Below are 6,580 nucleotides of genomic sequence, written 5' to 3' on the forward strand. Positions count from 1 at the left end.
ATTGAATGTTCTATGATTATACAAAATCGAGACTAAGCTCATATCCTTTATTCAAAAGAATCCTTACCCATATATCTATTGTTTCTTTCCAGATCTCTTCATATTTTTCCAACATTAAGTTGTTTATCTTGTGATTGGGTTTGAATTCTATCAAACCTGTCTCACTTATTAAATCTGCAACTTCTTGTGGAGTGATAGATGGGCAAAGATTAACCAATTTTGTTTCCTTCATCTATTTATCCAAATTTTGTGCATGTGATTCCCTTGCTTCCAATCTATCATACAATTCTTTGGGCAAAATTTTCTCCAACTCTATCAATGTTCTACTAAATGAATCAAGATATAAAACAATGGCCTCTTCTAACTATTTCTTATCCTTTTAATCAAAGTCATCATAAAATACAGAAATGCTTTTCAGATTGTCATCATTAATAATTTGATCTATGATTTCCTTAGCATCTAACTTCTTGTTTCTACTTGTTCTCTTCTTTGCTTTTGTTTTAGATGGCTCATCACCTTTGGGCTTCATTTTATGTACAATGGTAATCTTGTGAATCTTCTTGGGCTACTCCTTCGGTTCCTTATTTTGATCTTTCTTTTTATCACTAGAGGGTTGTCCTCTAAAAACTCTTGCAAATACACCTTTCTTCTTTGGAGCTTGTCTGATTTCTTCATCTGATTTTGTCTCCTCTGAAGAAACTACAACATATTCCCTTGTTAGTTTTTTATTTTATTTTCTTTGCTTCCTTAGGCTTGGGACTAGCAAGATCATCAAATGGTCCTTTCATTTGTTTAGGTGGTCCAGTTGTGACTAGAACAACATTCAGTGTGGCCCGAGCTGCTTTCTTTTCCTCTCTCTCCTCTTTCCTCTTCTTCTTTTGTTCCTCTATTCTCCGGGCCTCAAGATTTTATCTTTTTGTTCCACTTATGCACTATCATGACCTTCACTAATTAGTTGCTCAGTTGCAACCCTTGTCATTTTCCTTTTTATGTTGGGTGCAACTTGTTCCTGGTGAAATTTTAGTCCCTTCTCTTGTGCAGTACCAAATTTCTCTTCCTTTTCATCAACTAGAGCTGTGAGTAGATGTTGTGCATATCCATCAAGTGTGGTCACATCTACCTCATAGGCCATTGGCATAATCCAAACTCTTCTAGGTTGAACTGCCTCCATCATGCATTCATCCTTATTAACCATGAAACAGATTGTGTCCTTATATTTCTCCATAATCTCTCTAGGAATTCTTACCCTACTCTTCATTTCCTCTTAAATATTTTGAAAAAGGCCCACAAATTAGTCTTCTACTGCTAGTCTCCCTGCCAGTCTAGTATTTGTGCTATTTGTGTTGCAACTGGTCTATCAATTGCCCATTGAATCTTACCATAATCAGGTACCATATTCAAAAAGTAAAAGGTCAAACATATAATCAGATAACCATATCAGAATGTATTCTTCTTGTCTTGCTTGATCTTCTAAAGGTTGGTCAACAATTCCTTGAGCATCACACTGCATAAGTCATAGTGTGCATCTTCTCCCACCATCTGATAGGCAATGTGAATGGTAGTTCTAGAGACTGAGTTCAATCGGTTAGATTGATAAACCTTATAATCACCATTGTGGTAAATTTCACATCAAGATCCTAAATATCATCAACCCGCATTGATCTGCCATTATATGTTGCACCGGTGAGTTTGCATACATCTGTGTTTGATATCTGTCGAAGCCCTAGCACATCTCTGACCTTGTAAAGGCATGTGTTATTCTTTATTAATTTTTAGTTATCTTGTATGGCCGGTCCAACCATAAGAATTTCCCATGAATTTGGCTGAGAAAATATGTCACCCATTCATCTTCGTCGAAGGACGGAAAATCCATAAATTGGGTAAAACTCTTCCTCCTCAACTGTGCATGTTCCAGTTTGAGTTGATTGTCAGTGATAAGGTGATCTATGAATATGTAGGACATCTCATAATTCCCAATTTCTTCAATATTGCAATGAATATATGCCCTAATGTCTTCAATGTGAATAACACCATGACATACACTTGAAAATGCCCCCAAAGGTTCATCCAAAAGTGATTTGTAAGGATGTTTCTTGAATTCTGAGCATGGGTGGTTCTTGATTTCAACTACCATAGGACTATCAACATTCGATGAGGATGCCATGATAAATTTCAAGGGTTTCAGCAAATGGTAAATACCTTGATATCTCTTTGGATGATGAAATGCTCTTTGGATGTAGATGCTTGCACAAATCTCCTTAGGACTCTTGATTGCCTTGAAAATCTCTCTTTAGAATACTCGGTCATTGTGTGAAGAAATGATTTAACTTTTCCCCTTTTTATCAACATTAACCTTAATTTTCCATTGTCATAAATGCTACCAAACAATTTGACTAGATCACATAATTTGCATGTAGGTTATGAAAAACACCTAATTCTGATTGAGTGTCTATCCGCAATCAGAATACCTTGACTACAGACCTAATCCAAGGTGTTTGCATGATCTTCAATGATTTTCCTACCCCTAATGCAAAGTGCCCTAGTTACTGGTTGAAATTCCTACTTTCGGTGCATGATTTGTTTTCTCTATCGGATGATTTGATGATTGTGTCTCTGATTTTTGAACCCATCTTTTCTCATGTTGTTTTCTGATATCTTCAACCTTTGTCTTTCCTTTCACATCTGAATTCTAATTAGCTACCAGTGGATTCTTACTTCTACAATATTTAGCAATATGTCCAATCTTGTTGCATGCATAACAAGTAATATTGTTCTTTTGAATTGCTTTGCTATACCCTTGATTATCTTTTGATCTGCATTGGTTAGGCATATGTCCATATCTCCTACAAGCATGACATTTAATTTTTTGGATACTTTTTGCATTCTACTAACTTATGACCATGTATATTGCAATAAAAGAATTGATCGATGAATGAAGCATTGTTCTGATTATTCCTATTTCTACATTGACTTTCTACATGACCATATTTATTGCAAGTGAAACATGTACCATTGAATTTATGAGCATTAGCTTGTCTTACCAGTGATCTTTGGTTCCGGTTTTTTAAATTTTTGGCATGATTCTTCTTCTGACTGGATCATTGATCTTGTTATGCGGTTTCAGAACTTTCTCCTACTTCATATCCAAGACCCCTCATGTCATTAACATCTCTTTGGCTTTTCAGCAATTCATCAAGTCTTGTGGAGCTGGCTTTGAACTTTGCTTTGTACTCATTTGCAGTGGCCTAATCATCTCTCATGATTATGATTTATCTTTCAAGTTCCTGTTCATTATTCCTAGACTGAATCAATTCAAGTTTCAACATATCATTGTCATGTATCAGTCTGTTGCATTCATCTGATCTATCCTTCAATTTTTGAGCTAGGTTTTCTTCATTCTTCTTTTTGTCTGCAATCTCCTTGCACATTCTCATAGTTAGGGCTTGCATTTCATTCTTCAAGGAAGTATCCTCCTAAGTGAGTTTCTAACATTGATCTTTCAAGGCATCTTCTTCATCACTACTCTGATTTTGCATTTGATCATAGAGTTCTTTCCTCTTAGCTTGAGCAGCTAATAGCTTTCCTTGTAATGAAATGATGTATTCTATGGCTTGCCTCAGTTCATTCTTTAATTTACTTCTTTTCTCTTTCTCATCATAAAGATCCTCAAGAGCAAGTTGGAGTTGTTGCTGCAAACCAATTTCCATTGGTTCCAAGTTCTGGATCTTCCTAAAGATGTTAAACTTCTTCTGAGGAACTAGACTCTGCTACCAATTGATGGAATCCAAGAACACTGAGAGCGGGGTGAATTAGTGTTCTACTAGTGATTGAATTTCTGAATTTATTGTTGATTAACCTGATGACAGAATATAAAATTAAAGTGCATAACCAAATGAACACATAAAGTGATACCATAACACCAGTATTTATATGTTGAAAAACATGTAAAGGGAAAAAACATGGTGGGGCTGATACCCACAATATCTATATACTTGATCAAGGTACACAAATATTACATAGAGGGTTATGCACATGCATACAGGCTTAGCGCCTAGAGTTCACTACTCAAATACACAGTTATGGAAGTCTCACTAACTTACAGATTATGGCATAATGATTTATAACAAAAATGAACTTAAATGATGCATCTAACCATGCTAGATAAGTTCTAGTTGTAGCTCTAAGTTCCTTAACTGAACCAATGATACTAATACTATGTTCTGCTACCAGTTAGGATTGTGCACGTGCAACTGTGCACATACACTAGCATTCGCTCATCAATTTGCATACCATCAATATTTGACTCATTCACATCTCAATTCACATCATATGTAAGTATATAAGTTGTCGCTAAGAGATCCCTTATATACCCTTATAGCTTGTTCATCATGTCAACCTTCACAATAAAATTAAACCTATCGGCTTTTGAATCATAAAGAGTATTACAAATTATCCCGATGATCTTGCTTGATGTTGGCCTTGCACACTACCTTCAATTCCTCCAATGACTTTACTGGGTCCCACAATATGAATTACAAGTACCAAGAATATCCAGTTAACAAGTGTAAACTATAGGGTGTATATCAGTTAGCCTTACCTAGACAAAATGATAAAGTGATGAATCTGGATGAAGAAATACCATCCCCTAAAGATGAGTTTCCATCAATAACAACCCAAAATGCAATTCACCTCAGAAGGTCACTACCGGATGAGTGTCAATTGCCAACAGTTTTTTATGAGCCTACTGCTATTACTGTGATAACTCAAGTACTATCAACATTCTAAGAATTTGGTGCTGCATTCCAAGACTAAGCATATATCAATCATGTTTTATTTCTTGAGAGAGAAGGTGAATGAGAAAGAAGTCAAATTGGAATATGTATCTACAAAGGAACATATTGCAGACATCTTGACAAAGCCTTTGCCTAAGGATACTTTTGAGTATCTCATAGAGAAGCTAAGGGTGATTTCCCCTCTTGATGAGAATTAAGATGCATGGATTTGCATCAGCCCGTTGGACTTCATAGAGATATCTTGTGATCTGGATTGATGAGTGAGGCTGCTACTCAGGAGGAGTGGTTAGTGTTGTGGTTCAAATGTTCAATTTTTTTGGGGGGAGAGAGTGTTTGGCTAAGGGGATAGAATCATGTTTTGCATATGTGTCTTTTGCATTGATGTCAAAGTGGGAGAGAGTCATGTGAAAAAACCTATGGGAGAGAGTCTGTATTGATTTGTGTGCATGATCTCAAGGAGAGGTTGTTGGTTGTTGAATTTATTTCTTTGCATTGACTATTTTTCACATTCATATGTTTCCATCAATTCCAAAGGGGGATATTGTTGGATATTATTGATAAGTTTGTTGGAATCGTGTGTTGTCACTGATGTCAACATATTCCTTTGTGTACTCTAATGTTGCATTCAGATTTAATGAGGTTGTTTGGCCAGTGTCTTGCAGATGAGTTGTTGTGGATTAATGGGTTTTGAGATAAGTATATCTAGTTGATTCAGCTAAGGTTTTAGAGGTCTGCATGGTTATTTGATCAGGTTATGTAATCCAGTATTGAGGTTGGTTTTTCAGTTGTTGATCAGTGTTTTGGATTCTGCTCTGGAATTGAAATATCTTGATTTGCAGATTTGGCAGTGTTTGGGATGTTCATATGTGTCTTCAATTTAGATGAATCATGATTTGGAGGTCAGCAAGTGAATCTTTTGGTTTGACAATCAATTCAGTTGGTGTTCTTAAGGTTCTGTAGAATAATAATGAATATTCTAGAAAGTGGTGATGTTGTGGTTGTTGTTGTGATAATTCACATTTCTTGTGGATGTTTTTAGATCGTGTTCTATCTGTGTTGATGGTGTGCATTGATTTTTGTGTGTGTTATTGATCTTTTTCTTGATCCGGTGGTGTTCTTCATGTTATACGACATTCATGATGATTGTAGTGTGTTGTGCATGTTTGAGGTGTAACTCTTGGAGGTGTTTATTGTGTACAGTTTTGGTTTAGGTACAGACTATATGTTAGATGACATTGTTTTGGTCTGCATATATTGTTATAGTGTGTGTGGCTATATGCTTTGTAATTTGTGTTGAGTGTTGAGTTGACCTTGAAATATAGGTTGATGATTTGTATAAATATTGTAAAGCAGAAAAATCGAACCCTAGTCATTCTCCCCTCCCCAACTCCGAGGAGAGAGAAGGGAGAGTCACTAGGGTTGATGGTTTTCACTTAGGAGAGACTTTACATTCAAAAGAGGGGTAGAAACCCACAAGATCCAATCCCACGCAATGCAAGATTGGATTCTATATGAGTTTCAAGGGTTAAGACATCAAGGATACCCTCTTTTGTAAAGAAATGTAGATAGAAAGATTGAACTAGGAATGCATGTAAAGTAGGAAAGATTCGCTTGTAAACAGAGATAGTGATATGGGATGAAGCTGCGGACCTGGAATTAGCAGTAAAATGTCAAGACGGTGTTGTTCTGCAAATTTGAACGAAAGTTGACAGGAGGATGGCGCCCGGCATGCACACGGTCCTCCGAAAAATTCATGAAACGAAGGTGGATCTGTTCGTCTCTGCACA

The sequence above is a fragment of the Cryptomeria japonica genome, chromosome 7 (genome assembly GCF_030272615.1).
Source record: "Cryptomeria japonica chromosome 7, Sugi_1.0, whole genome shotgun sequence".
NCBI classification, from domain to species: domain Eukaryota; kingdom Viridiplantae; phylum Streptophyta; class Pinopsida; order Cupressales; family Cupressaceae; genus Cryptomeria; species Cryptomeria japonica.